The sequence below is a fragment of the Coregonus clupeaformis genome, chromosome 6, assembly GCF_020615455.1.
Source record: "Coregonus clupeaformis isolate EN_2021a chromosome 6, ASM2061545v1, whole genome shotgun sequence".
Taxonomy (NCBI): Eukaryota; Metazoa; Chordata; class Actinopteri; order Salmoniformes; family Salmonidae; genus Coregonus; species Coregonus clupeaformis.
This window is the reverse complement of record NC_059197.1, coordinates 49,304,517-49,320,316: the sequence shown is the minus strand read 5'-3', so window position 1 is coordinate 49,320,316 and position 15,800 is coordinate 49,304,517. Positions and strand designations below refer to the sequence as shown.

The 15,800-nt window shown below is 40.9% G+C and overlaps 1 pseudogene; it reads right to left on the bottom strand.

Moving 5' to 3' along the window:
• Positions 1-593: 593 nt before the first annotated feature.
• LOC121568417 overlaps positions 594-15,800 on the bottom strand; it is a 54,036-nt pseudogene continuing 38,829 nt past the window's right edge.

Genomic DNA, 15,800 nt, shown 5'->3' with positions numbered 1-15,800 from the left:
GCTCAGGGAATTAAACATAATTATTTACAATGTCTAGTAAAATATGTGACAAAAAATACTTCTGACGAAGGGTTAACCCTAACCCTAACCCATTTTTAGTTTAAAATTAAAGATCTGTAATTCAGATATTTACTTATTATTAATTGTAGAAAATATAAACTATAAAAAGCTAGTACAAAGTCATCAATATTTTCAATAAAAACTCTGAACAATTAGGCTACAAATGGACTAGTACTTAACCAAAAAGCACACATAGCTCAAAAAATCTGGCTCAGCCAAGCGCACACATTCACACTGACGTAGGAGAATAGAATCAAAAGATGAATTAAACATTGCATTATTACACAAGAAAGTGTTACGTTATTTTTCTTCACTGTACATTTTTCTTTCACTGTACATAACGAATATAAAACATACAAAACATTTGCTGGTTAAAATACATTTGTCAGGAACAAGTTATAAGTTTAGGCACAAGTCAAATTCCAACAGGAGGATCAGGAAATGTCACTATCATGACCATTTAGCTGCAGCAACACTTCCTCTGTCTCTTCGGCAGCAACACTTCCTCTGTCTCTTCGGCAGCAACACTTCCCTCTGTCTCTTCGGCAGCAACACTTCCTCTGTCTCTTCGGCAGCAACACTTCCTCTGTCTCTTCGGCAGCAACACTTCCTCTGTCTCTTCGGCAGCAACACTTCCTCTGTCTCTTCGGCAGCAACACTTCCTCTGTCTCTTCGGCAGCAACACTTCCTCTGTCTCTTCGCTACTTGGTCTTAGATCCTACTTTACAGAGAAACAATGAAATGTCCTTGGATGGTGTCGGATGGTCTTTAACGTCTCAGGATGATCCTCCTCCACACTTCATATGTAGAAAGAAAGAATAGATTATTTAACTTGGATCAACAGCAGATCAACACATGCTACCAAAGAAGAAGAAGAAGGAGTAGTAGTAGTAGTAGTAGTAGTAGTAGTAGTAGTAGTAGTAGTAGTGTAGTAAAAGTAGTAGTAGTAGTAGTAGTAGTAGTAGTAGTAGTAGTAGTAGTAGTAGTAGTAGTAGTAGTAGTAGTCCTGAGATATGTTACTACCATATATGCCTGAGCCATGGAGCAAACAAAGCATGTGCACCCTCACTATTAAAATAAGGGGGTGCAAACTGTTTTTGCACCTCCACTTTCTGTACCAGAAAATTATTATAATCCATTGGGTAATTTGTCAATTTTCACTTAATTTTTTAGCTAGTCTGTATTAAAAATAGATATATCTGACCATTTTATAAATTATATAACAATTACCATCTAAGCATGCTTGTTCATTACAATGCAGAAAACCGCATGTCTCGAGCCGAAACCGTTCAAAGGTGAGGCCAGGACCCATATTACTAGAGCATAATCTTATTATTTATTTCTATCAGGTTTCACAGCAGCAATTTATGGAGTTATATAGGTGCCAATTAAAACACATTTATGGAGGTATATAGATGCCAATTAAAACACATTTAAAGCTGATAACGGCAAATAAATAATACCTTTGCAATTTATTTTACAATTTATGTACACATAATCTGTGACCAAATTAAAATGCAAAACTCCAGTGTGTACTTTCAACTTCAAGTATGCATACTGTCTGCCAAATATATTATGCAGTATGCAGTATACTGTCTGCCAAATTGAAAATGAAAAAGCAAAGTACAGTTGAGAGTTATTTTTCAATGCCCTACAAGATTAATACTGCCATATTGAAAATGTTGAGATTTGCATTGCATTACATTGTTGTAATCTTCTTATTTGTGACAAAAATAAAATGTAAACGTTATGTGCAAGTTGACAATGTTGCGTTCTGTCAAGTAAACATGGATTCCCCTTGTTGAGAAACAATATAGAATTGCAGGAAAATGGTAAAAAAAATATATCTAAAATGTTCTGGGGGAGGACCCCCAGAACCAGCCGTAGATTGTGCACCCCCCGCTTTTATACAAAGTCAGGCGCCCATTCCCATACCTGTCAAATGTTTATAGATGTCCCATGGGGTTAGCTGCCTCTAGTCCAGGATGTAGTGATGCCTGGTGTTGCTGCAGGCCCTGGGCGTCCGTTAACCCAGCTGACGTATTCTCCTGCTCCCTCCTCCTCAGACAGGCTGCCTTAGGGTTCAGGTTACGCTCTAGAGGTAGCAGATCACAAGGACATCAACGTTAGTACTGTCCCATTGACCAGCCAGGGAACCAGGACATCAACGTTAGGACTGTCCCAGAGACCAGCCAGGGAACCAGGTAGGACTGTCCCATAGACCAGACAGGGAACCAGACAGGAAACCAGGACATCAACGTTAGGACTGTCCCATAGACCAGACAGGGAACCAGGTAGGACTGTCCCATAGACCAGACAGGGAACCAGGACATCAACGTTAGGACTGTCCCATAGACCAGCCAGGGAACCAGGACATCAACATTAGGACTGTCCCATAGACCAGACAGGGAACCAGGACATCAACATTAGGACTGTCCCAGAGACCAGCCAGGGAACCAGGACATCAACATTAGGACTGTCCCATAGACCAGACAGGGACCAGGACATCAACATTAGGACTGTCCCATAGACCAGACAGGGAACCAGGACATCAACATTAGGACTGTCCCATAGACCAGCCAGGGAACCAGGTAGGACTGTCCCATAGACCAGCCAGGGAACCAGGACATCAACGTTAGGACTGTCCCATAGACCAGACAGGGAACCAGGACATCAACGTTAGGACTGTCCCATAGACCAGACAGGGAACCAGGACATCAACGTTAGGACTGTCCCATAGACCAGCCAGGGAACCAGGACATCAACATTAGGACTGTCCCATAGACCAGACAGGGAACCAGGTAGGACTGTCCCAGAGACCAGCTAGGGAACCAGGACATCAACGTTAGGACTGTCCCATAGACCAGACAGGGAACCAGGACAGGGAACCAGGACATCAACGTTAGGACTGTCCCATAGACCAGACAGGGAACCAGACAGGGAACCAGGTAGGACTGTCCCAGAGACCAGCCAGGGAACCAGGACATCAACGTTAGGACTGTCCCATAGACCAGCCAGGGAACCAGGACATCAACGTTAGGACTGTCCCATAGACCAGCCAGGGAACCAGGACATCAACGTTAGGACTGTCCCATAGACCAGCCAGGGAACCAGGACATCAACGTTAGGACTGTCCCATAGACCAGACAGGGACCAGGACATCAACATTAGGACTGTCCCAGAGACCAGCCAGGGAACCAGGTAGGACTGTCCCATAGACCAGCCAGGGAACCAGACAGGGAACCAGGATCAGATGGTATGACTCTATTATCTTACGTAACCCCCTCTGGTGTTTATTTTTCAGTACGTTTAGTACTTGTTAGGATTCTTTCTCTCCTTCAATCTCTCGTTCCCTCTCTCTTTCTCTCCTTCAATCTCTCGTTCCCTCTCTCTTTCTCTCCTTCAATCTCTCGTTCCCTCTCTCTTTCTCTCCTTCAATCTCTCGTTCCCTCTCTCTTCCTCTCCTTCAATCTCTCGTTCCATCTCTCTTTCTCTCCTTCAATCTCTCGTTCCCTCTCTCTTTCTCTCCTTCAATCTCTCGTTCCCTCTCTCTTTCTCTCCTTCAATCTCTCGTTCCCTCTCTCTTTCTCTCCTTCAATCTCTCGTTCCCTCTCTCTTTCTCTCCTTCAATCTCTCGTTCCCTCTCTCTTTCTCTCCTTCAATCTCTCGTTCCCTCTCTCTTTCTCTCCTTCAATCTCTCGTTCCCTCTCTCTTTCTCTCCTTCAATCTCTCGTTCCCTCTCTCTTTCTCTCCTTCAATCTCTCGTTCCCTCTCTCTTTCTTTCCTTCAATCTCTCGTTCCCTCTCTCTTTCTCTCCTTCAATCTCTCGTTCCCTCTCTCTTTCTCTCCTTCAATCTCTTGTTCTCTCGCTCTCGCACTCCCCCCTCTCTTTGCCTCTCTTTCTTTCTCGCTCTCGTTCATGCTTTCTCCCCAACTCTCTCTCTCTCCATCTCTCCCGCACACCCACCTCTCTCTCTGTCTGTCTCACACACCCTCATCTCTCCCTCTCTTTCTCCATCTCTATCTTTCTCCATCTCTGACCTTAATGGAGGAGAGAGGGAAGAAGCCATGCCCACGCCATCCCGTAGACAGAGAGGAGGATAAATAACTTAATGTTCCACTGTAGTGAAGTACTTATTCATTCAACCTTTATATACAGTGCATTCGGAAAGTATTCAGACCCCTTCCCTTTTTCCACATTGTTACGTTACAGCCTTATTCTAAAATGGATTAAAATTTAAAATTTCCCTCATCAATCTACACACAATACCCCATAATGACAAAGTGAAAACAGGTTTTTGCAAATTTATAAAAAAATAAAAAACAGAAATAACTTATTTACATAAGTATTCAGACCCTTTGCTTTGAGACTCGAAATTGAGCTCATGTGCATCCTGTTTCCATTGATCATCCTTGAGATGTTTCTACAACTTGATTGGAGTCCACCTGTGGTAAATTCAATTGATTGGACATGATTTGGAAAGGCACACACCTGTCTATATAAGGTCCCACAGTTGACAGAGCAACTGAGAGCAAAAACCAAGCCATGAGGTTGAAGGAATTGTCTGTAGAGCTCCGAGACAGGATTGTGTCGAGGCACAGATCTGGGGAAGTGTACCAAGAAGTGCACTGAAGGTCCCCAAGAACACAGTGGCCTCCATCATTCTTAAATGGAAGAAGTTTGGAACCACCAGGACTCTTCCTAGGAGCTTACAGAACAGGACTGCAGGAAGCTGAGAAAAAATTGAGGAAAACTAGACTTCCGGTAGACAAGATGGCGTATTGAATACACAGCGGTACAAACCACCTCAAGATAAAAACATAATATTCAATATCAGTAATCGGTCGAATAAAGGAACACCCGATACTAGCCAATTAGGGATTGTAATAATAAAGCACATTTTATAGTATTTATAGTATTTTATAAAGGGATAAGACGGTATTACAAGCAAAATAATACATCTTCAAATACAACTAATTAGAACACAAGTACTCAATCAACATAGTGGAGATAAAAACATAGTGAACAGAAGACATAGAAGGCACAGTATGGGGGGATGGGGGGATGTATTGTGATGGAAGGTGTGGTGTGCGTTTTGGTGTTTGGAAAAGTGTGGCATTAAGTGAGTGAGAAAGGAAAAGGTTGAATATCCCAGAACCAACGTGTGTCTGTGAGCAGGGGTTGTGAGAGAGAGCTTTCAATGTTGTGCAGATGAGGGATATACATTTTAAAATAAAGTATACATCTAATTTATTTATTTATTGTCCTATCATGATGGAACGGTCCCCAACCCTATATCCTAGACACCCACCTGAGCGACCCATACACCAAAGAGAAGTCCCCATCTGTTTTATGGACCTGCTGTGAGTTGCCTATATGCAGCCAAAACAGAAAGATAAATGCGGTCAGAGACCTACTTGAGCAGCACCGAACCCCTCAAGATTCTGAGCCTGCCTGGCAGGGTTGGTCCTACAAAGCCAGAGCCCCCTGATGGGAGAGCATAATATACAAGGAAATTCTCAAAGCTGCTAATGAGAACCTTGATGACCTTGTACCTAGCCGGTGGGGATTCCGGTGGGGTACCCCCACCCAGGTAGTGGCAGTGCTGGCAACACTGGCTGCAGTAACCCATGGGGAGGGGGTCACACTCTGACAATCAGAGAGGGGGTTTATCATTGTGGCCCAGGTGGCACAAAATAATCAAAGGTCTGATTGCACAGAGATGCCTGGGAAAAATGGTTACAACGGGGGACCAGAGTGTTTGTGTCTCAGGGGAAGAGGGTGGATCTGATCTCCATCACCTAGGACTTTACATAGGTTAATCAAATCTCACATTGTTGTTAATTTTTGCTCGATCTTGCATGCTTTCTCAAACAGCTGTAACTCTATATGCATTCGTAAATCAGGTCCTTTCTTGAGTTGGGCTCTGGGATGTAACAACAGCTGAGCATCTGAGCTTATGGTTGATTGTGGAGGAAAGGGGTGGAGTGTGTAAGAGTATGTGTGTGTGTGTGTGTGTGTGTGTGTGTGTGTGTGTGTGTGTGTGTGTGTGTGTGTGTGTGTGTGTGCGTGTGCGTGCGTGCGTGTGCGTGTGTGTGTGTTTATCCCACATCTGTTGCAAGGGGGTAAGGATGTTAGGGAGAATATAGGATGAACCACAATAATTGTTTGCTAAAATAATAATTGCATGACAAAAATGTAATGTAATGTAATACAATGGCAATTTGGTAGCATTGCCTTTAAATTGTTTAACTTGGGTCAAACGTTTCGGGTAGCCTTCCACAAGCTTTTTTGTAGGCCTCCTTGCTCGCACACGCTTTTTCAGATCTGCCCACACATTTCCTATAGGATTGAGGTCAGGGCTTTGTGATGGCCACTCCTATACCTTGACTTTGTTGTCCTTAAGCCATTTTGCCACAACTTTGGAAGTATGCTTGAGGTCATTGTCCATTTGGAAGACACATTTGCGACCAAGCTTTAACTTCCTGACTGATGTCTTGATGTCGCTTCAATATAGCCACATAGTTTTCCTTCCTCATGATGCCATCTATTTTGTGAAGTGCACCAGTCCCTCCTGCAGCAAAGCACCCCCACAGCATGATGCTGCCACCCCGTGCTTCACGGTTGGGATGGTGTTCTTCGGCTTGCAAGCAACCCCCTTTTTCCTCCAAACATAACGATGGTCATTATGGCCAAACAGTTCTATTTTTGTTTCATCAGACCAGAGGACATTTCTCCAAAAAGTATGATCTTTGTCCCCATGTGCAGTTGCAAACCGTATTCTGGCTTTTTTATGGCGGTTTTGGAGCAGTGGCTTCTTCCTTGCTGAGCAGCCTTTCAGGTTATGTCGATATAGGACTCGTTTTACTGTGGATATACAGTAGATACTTTTGTACCTGTTTCCTCCAGCATCTTCACAAGGTCCTTTGCTGTTGTTCTGGGATTGATTTGCACTTTTCGCACCAATGTACGTTAAATCTCTAGGATACAGAACGCGTCTCCTTCCTGAGCGGTATGACGGCTGCGTGGTCCCATGGTGTTTATACTTGCATACTATTGTTTGTACAGATGAACGTGGTACCTTCAGGCATTTGGAAATTGCTCCCAAGGATGAACCAGACTTGTGGAGGTCTACAATATTTTTCCTGGGGTCTTGGCTGATTTCTTTTGATTTTCCCATGATGTCAAGCAAAGAGGCACTGAGTTTGAAGGTAGGCCTTGAAATACATCCACAGGTACACCTCCAATTGACTCAAATTATGTCAATTAGCCTATCAGAAGCTTCTAAAGCCATGACATAATTTTCAGGAATTTTCCAAGCTGTTTAAAGGCACAGTCAACTTAGTGTATGTAAACTTCTGACCCACTGGAATTGTGATACAGTGAATTATAAGTGAAATAGTCTGTCTGTAAACAATTGTTGGAAAAATGACTTGTGTCATGCACAAAGTAGATGTCCTAACCAACTTGCCAAAACTATAGTTTGTTAACAAGAAATTTGTGGAGTGGTTGAAAAACAAGTTTTAGTGACTCCAACCTAAGTGTATGTAAACTTCCGACTCCAACTGTATATATTGAGGTGAGAGCATTGGAAATGCTTTTGGTGGTTGACCTGCTTCTGTTCTGTGGGTGGCACTGCGTGCTGTTTTCGATGGATGGGTCCTGGCCTCTCGGGGGCCTAGGGATTCAGGGGGACGGGGGTGGTATGCCAATCACTGGGATGACGGCCCAACTTGGGATGGGGAGGGGCTTTAGCAGGCGGAATAGTGGAGAACAAAATATACTTCTCCCATGGGCAAAGAAATGGGCAAAGAAACTCAAAAGGGGTAATGATATTAATTAACAGTAATTTCGATCCGAATGTGCAAATTGTCCAAACAGATCCGCAAGTTAGATGGATTATTTTAAATATGTTATTGGACCATAAACAGATATGGCTCATTAACCTTTACGGACCAAATAATGATGATCCACACTTCTTTGACAACATATATAATAAATGATCAACCCTGCAAGCAATACAAAACTCTATTATTATGGTGGGAGATTATAATAACGTTTTAAATAGCTCAATGGACCGTAAAGGAAATCACACTACAAACTATCACCCTCATGCTCTTAAGGAAATCGTGAATGTCATGGATACATTAGAACTAGTAGATATATGGAGGCTTAAATATCCTGATCTAGTGAGATATACATGGCGGAGGCTCAATCAAGCTAGTCATCTTGACTTCTTTCTTATGTCATTCTCATTGGCACCAAAAGTTTAAAAAGTGTTGATAGAGGACAGAATGCGGTCGCACCATCATATAATTGGCATATACATTACTCTTACTGAATTTCCACGTGGGCGAGGATATTGGAAATGTAATCAAAGCCTATTGGATGATAACTTGTTTTTAACTAGGACAGAGGAATTTATAACTGATTTTTTCCGACATAACATTGGTACACAAATCCCCTTATTGTATGGGACACTTTTAAATGTGCCTTTAGAGGCCATGCAATTCAGTACTCATCTCGAAAACAAAAGCAATTTAGGTCAAAAGAGTCCATACTAACAAAGGAAATAGAAGGTCTAACAGAACAGATAGATAGCAATAAAAATTTAACATAGAGGCTCAGAATAAATTAGAGGAAAAACTAAAAGAAATGGAGAAAGATCAAGTGTAATATATTAAATGAATAAAGCAAACTGGATGGAATATGGGGAAAAATGCACCCAATTATTTTTTAATCTTCAACATAGAAATGCTACCAAAAATAATTTACTGAAACTGGTTACAAATGACAGTCAACCATGATTCACCAAATTATATATTGAAGGAGGAAGCAAAGTACTTTAAGCACATGGGCGGCAGGTAGCTTAGTGGTTAAGAGCGTTGTGCCAGTAACCGAAAGGTCGCTGGTTCTAATCCCCGAGCCGACTAGGTGAAAAATCTGTCGATGTGCCCTTGAGCAAGGCACTTAACCCTAATTGCTCATGTAAGTCGCTCTGGATAAGAGCGTCTGCTAAATGACGTAAATGTAATATGTTTTCGTTTCAGTCGCCTCCATCTCCTCTAACTGAAGCTAATTGTAGAGATTTGTTTTCTATTGATAATGTAAAATTAACAGCCATACAGAAAGACTCATGTGAAGGTTGAAATTACAGAGGAGGAACTTCTGGATGCAATTAAAGACTTTAAGTCCGTGAAAACTCCAGGGTTGGATGGCATACCAGTCGAGGTATACCAAACCTTTTTTAACCACTCCTATGTAAATGGTAGATTATCAGACACTCAAGATGAAGGTCTGATTTCATTATTACTGAAACAGGATACAAGTGGAAAATATAAAGATCCAGTCCATTAAAAAAATTGGAGGCCCATTACACTTCAGTGTTGTGGTGCAAATATTCTAGCAAAATGTATAGCACGTAGAATTAAAAAGGTATTGTCGGACATTATTAATTCTAATCAGACAGGTTTTTTACATGGACGATACATTGGAGATAATATAAGGCAAGTACTGGAAACAATAGAACACTATGAAAACTCTGGGAAACCAGGCCTGGTATTCATAGCAGACTTTGAAAAGGCATTTGATAAAGTACGGCTGGGATTTATATATAAATGCCTGGAGCATTTCAATTTTGGAGAATCTCTTATAAAATGGGTTAAAATCATGTATAGTAACCCTAAGTGTAAAATAGTAATTAATGGCTATTTCTCCGAAAGTTTTAAACTGTCAAGAGGAGTGAAACAAAGTTGTCCACTATCGGCATATCTATTTATTATGGCCATCGAAATGTTAGCTATTAAAATCAGATCCAACAATAATATCAAGGGATTGGATCACTAAGAAATACAATTTTCACATTACCATGTAGTTCACCAATTAAATGGTCTGATGGTGATGTGGATATACTTGGAATACATATCCCGAAAGAAAGAAATTATCTCACTCCAATACATTTTTATATAAAGTTAGCAAAAATAGATAAGATCTTGCTACCATGGAAAGGAAAATACCTGTCAATTTGTGGAAAAATCACCCTGATTAACTCTTTAGTATTATCCCAGTTTATCTATTTGCTTATGGTCTTGCCTACGCCTAGCAAACAGTTTTTGAAATTATATGAGAAAATAAATATTCCATTTTATTTGGAACGGCAAGCCAGACAAAATCAAACAGGCCTATTTAAATAATGAATATGAATTCGGAGGACAGAAATTATTAAATATTAAAGCATTAGACCTATCACTAAAAGCTTCAGTCATACCAAAGTTATACTTAAATCCGAACTGGTTCTCTAGCAAATTATTAAGTTTGTCTCACCCAATGTTCAAGAATGACCTTTTTCCCTTTATTCAGATTACAACCTCTCACTTTCAGTCATTTGAAAAGGAAATCATCTCCCAAATATCACTATTTCTAAAACAAGCCATAGAAAGTTGGTTGCAATTTCAATTTAATCCTCCAGAAACGACAGAACAAATAATGCAACAAATATTGTGGTTAAACTCAAATATACTAATTGATAAAAAACCATTATTTTTTAAATAATATTTTTTTAAAGGTATAATCTTCGTAAATGATATAATAGGTAGGACTGGTGGAGTTATGTTGCACATGCAGCTAACAAAAACATATGGAAATGTCTGCTCTACCCAAAATTACAACCAAATAATTGCAGCCTTACGCAAAAATGGAAGAGGAAAGTGGAAGGGGGAAAAAGTAAGGAACTTGTCTGTCTGCCCTGCATTAAAGAACACAATTGGTTAAAGAAAATTGTGATAAATAAAAAAAGTAAACCAGTTTCATTTAAGGACAAAAGGATTGACAGCCGTCCCATATAGATTGCAAAATAGTTGGGAAGAGATTTTTGACGTACTGATTCAATTGCATAGTGTTTATGAACTGATACGCAAAACGACACCGGATTCAAAACTTAGAATCTTTCAATTTAAATTATTATATAAAATTCTTGCTACCAATAGAATGGTATTTATATGGGGGATACAATCTTCCCAGCTCTGTAGATTTCGCTGCGAAGAGACAGAATCATTAGATCATTTGTTTTGGTACTGTCCATTTGTAGCTTGTTTTTGGTCACAGGTCCAGGAATGGCTGAAGGATTGCAATATTTACCTGGAACTAACCTTGCAGATAGCATTACTGGGTGATCTGAAAAGTCATAGTCAATCGATCAATAATATAATACTACTTTTAGCAACAACAAAAATATTTTCAATTTACAATCTGTAGAAACAATGAGAATAGAAGGGTTCAGAACTTTTGTAAAACATCACAGTACAGTGATGTCTCCTGTAGCTCAGTTGGTAGAACATGGCGCTTGCAACGCCAGGGTTGTGGGTTCGTTTCCCACGGGGGGCCAGTATGGAAAATGTATGCACTCACTAACTGTAAGTCGCTCTGGATAAGAGCATCTGCTAAATGACTAAAATGTAAATGTAAAATGTACAGTTGAAAAATATATAGCAAATAGAAATCCAATATGGATGGTGTTAAGAGATAGGTGGGTGGTGTTGAAGTATGGGACTAATAACTAGCAATAACTAATAACAACAAGATAACTCATTTAAAGCATACTGTGTCCATAATAAGTATATAGGTTGAGAGCTTTTGTGAAAGAGCACAGTTAGAAAGATATGGCATATAGAAGCAAACCGGATGGACATCATGAAAATGATCAGAGAGGTTGAGGGTAGAGGAAAATCATGAGTAAAAACAAACAAACTTGGCCTGAATGCCAAGCGTCACGTCTGGAGGAAACCTGGCACCATCCCTACGGTGAAGCATGGTGGTGGCAGCATCATGCTGTGGGGATGTTTTTCAGCGCCAGGGACTGGGAGACTAGTCAGGATCGACAGAAAGATGAACGGAGCAAAGTACAGAGAGATCCTTGATGAAAACCTGCTCCAGGGCACTCAGGACCTCAGACTGGGGCGAAGGTTCACTTTCCAACAGGCCAACGACCCTAAGCACACAGCCAATTCAACGCAGGAGTGGCTTCAGGACAAGTCTCTGAATGTCCTTGAGTGGCCCAGCCAGAGCCCAGACTTCAACCAGATCTAATATCTATGGAGAGACCTGAAAATAGCTGTGCAGCGACGCTCCCCATCCAACCTGACAGAGCTTGAGAGGATCTGCAAAGAAGAATGGGAGAAACTCCCCAAATACAAGTGTGCCAAGCTTGTAGCGTCATACCCAAGAAGACTCGAGGCTGTAATCGCTGCCAAAGGTGCTTCAACAAAATACAGAGTAAAGGGTCTGAATACTTATGTAAATGTGATATTTCCGTTTTTTTGTTTTTATAAATTTGCAAAAAATTCTAAAAACTTGTTTTTGCTTTGTCATTAAGGGGTATTGTGTGTAGATTCATGAGGGAAATAAACAATTTGATCAATTTTAGAATAAGGCTGTAATGTGAAAAAATTTCGGAAAGAGTCAAGGGGTCTGAATACTTTCCGAATGCACTGTATATATATATATATATATGTTAGGTTAGTCATTGAGATAACAGATATATGTATATTTTCGTGTTTTCCTAATCTCCTTTTCAATCGTATTGTAAGATAAGGTACAAGGTCCTCCCTCAGACCTTCTCCCCCAATGTGTTTTTGAAAAGAAGGTGAGGAGAGAGGATGTGAGGAAAGTTTAATTGAGAAACAGCCATAATCTCTTTTATAAGAGAAATCTGTTTTGGGATAGCAGGAGTACTGACCTCTGACCTGTTGCTCTAGACTAAGTATTACAGCCCACGGCCTGGTGCAGTACCAGCAGCTTGGTCTGCGGCTTCCCGCTCTTCAGGTGCAGCTGTGTCATGTGACCCAACTCCTTGAACGCTTCGTTGATGTCGCGGACCCGCAGGCGCTCGCGGGCGTTGTTGGCCATCCGCCGCTCTCGTTCCCGCTCAGCCTTCTGCTCCGGGCTCAGGGTGTCCTCGTCCTCATGGATGCTGCTGTAGAGAGAGAGCAGGAGGTTTTAGGGTTGGGAGTCGTTACATGGCGCCTCTGCCTCGGGTTGGCAAAAGTAGAATCTCTCAATCTGATGTGCAGATAAAAATCTAGTTGAATCTTTGAGCCATTATCAGTTTTTTATCAACTAAACAGACATACATGGTAGTCTCTCTCTCTCTCTGCTCAGCCAGCAGACATAAAGGGTTGAAATGACGTCATTACCAACCGTTTTCCCCTGCTGTGTAGAGAGAGAGAGACTACCCTGCTCGAGGACCTCGTTTCCCAGAGACTTCGTAGCATTAAGATCATCGTTAGAACCATCTTTACGATGTGTCTTTAGTAGCCAAGCTGTTTCTTAAAACCATCGTTACTAAAGTTGCACTTGAAATCACTCGTTATTTACCCACTGCATCAGAATTTACATTTTTGTCATTTAGCAGACGCTCTTATCCAGAGCGACTTACAGTTAGTGAGTGCATACATTTGTATTTTTCATACTGGCCCCCCGTGGGAATCGAACCCACAACCCTGGCGTTGCAAATGCCAGGCTCTACCAACTGAGCTACATCCCTGCCGGCCATTCCCTCCCTACCCTGGACCACCATTGTGCGCCCGCCCCATGGGTCTCCCGGTCACGGCCGGCTACGACAGAGCCTGGATTCGAACCAGGATCTCTAGTGGCACAGCTAGCACTGCGATGCAGTGCCTTAGACCACTGCGCCACTCGGGAGATACAGATCACTCGTAGAACAGCTAAGTGCGTCGTTAGATGCTTTTTTTTTGCCCTTCCGCATCATTTTATAAACAGAAGATCTCTGCTAAACACAGAATCAAGAGGTGTATCTGTCTCTCTGTGACCACCGATAACTCCAGAATGAAGTTGACTACAAATAGCCTACAAAGTTGCCAATGTCTTTGCAACTGTTACAAAAAAAGCAAAGAATAAAATGATGCTTCAAATGAAAACCGAGATGACTGCAAAATATGAATACATTATAGGCTACGTAGGCCTATACACTTCAATCACATTTCATTTTTATGTTCATTCAATTGAATTCTATTTTACTAAATTATAGATAGATGTTTTTATTGTCACATACACCGGCTAGGCGCAATGAAATGTGTTTTTTTACAGGGTCAGACATAGTGGTAAGGCGCCCCTGGAGCAAATTAGGGTTAAGTGCCTTGCTCAAGGGCACATACCAAATCTTTATTTAGTGCGTTAGCCTATTATAGGGATTATTATAGGCCTATTATAGGGATTATAATAGGCCTATTATAGGGATTATTATAGGCCTATTATAGGGATTATTATAGGCCTATTATAGGGATTATTATAGGCCTATTATAGGGATTATTATAGGCCTATTATAGGGATTATTATAGGCCTATTATAGGGATTATTATAGGCCTATTATAGGGATTATTATAGGCCTATTATAGGGATTATTATAGGCCTATTATAGGGATTATTATAGGCCTATTATTTAGAATAAGCCGCCTCAATATTTGCAGCCATAAGTGATAATTGCTCTCTAGGAGCTGATCCGTCGTCAGTATCGTGGAATAAGTCTAATGCAAAGGAAAGATTTGAATGGTGAAAACTGATCCGAGAGCAGCGCTGCGTTTCTTTCGATCCTATCAGTATCGACACGTAGTCACGACGGACTTCGCGAATGTTCTCTCTACCTGCTTGTTTGGGAAACATTCTTAAAAGTTGGCTCATAAATAAAGATGCATCTGGTATGATCTAATGCTTAAATATGCACTATGCAGAAATCGCTCCGCCATTTCCTGGTTGCTAAAATTCTAATAGTTTGCCTAATTTCAGTTTATGTGACAAAACAAGAAAGTATAGTGTAGAGAATCATTGTACCATCTAAACTGCTGTGAAATATATTATTTCCATAAGCAAAAATGTTGTATTTTCAGCTGTTTCAACCTGGTGTACAAAACCAAAAGTAAAAGAGGCAAAAAGGAAATTTAAGAAAGGGAAGCATAGAAATAGTGCACATAGAACAGATCTACCACTTATTAGACTTGCTTTCAATGACAATGACAGATCTATAACAAACATTTCTATGTGAATTTGATCAACCAAAAAGTTACATATTGCACACAACTGATTGGCTCAAACGCATTAAGAAGGAAAGAAATTCCACAAATTATATTTTAACAAGTTGCAGCTGTTAATTGAAATGCATTCCAGGTGACTACCTCATGAAGCTGGTTGAGAGAATGCCAAGCGTGTGCAAAGCTGTCATCAAGGCAAAGGGTGGCTATTTGAAGAATCTCAAAAAATATATATATTTTGATTTGTTAAACACTTTTTTGGTTACTACATGATTCCATATGAAGTATTTCATGTCTTCACTATTATTCTACCACTTAGAAAATAGTAAAAATAAAGAAAACACTTGAATGAGTTGGTGTGTCCAAACTTTTGACTGGTACTGTATGTGTTAAAAAAACCCCAGCACAAACAGATCTGGGACCAGTCTAGAGTTAAAGAGAGAAAGCATTTAGCTGATCTGGGACCAGTCTAGAGTTAAAGAGAGAAAGCATTTAGCTGATCTGGGACCAGGCTAGAGGCAGAGGCAGAGGCAGAGGCAGAGACAGAGATAGAGAGAGAGAGGAGGGGGGAGAGATAGATGGAGAGAGAGAGAGAGAGAGAGAGAGAGAGAACCAAGGACTGATCACCCCAATCCACAAAAGTGGAGACAAATTTGACCCCAATAACTACCGTGGGATATGCGTCAACAGCAACCTTG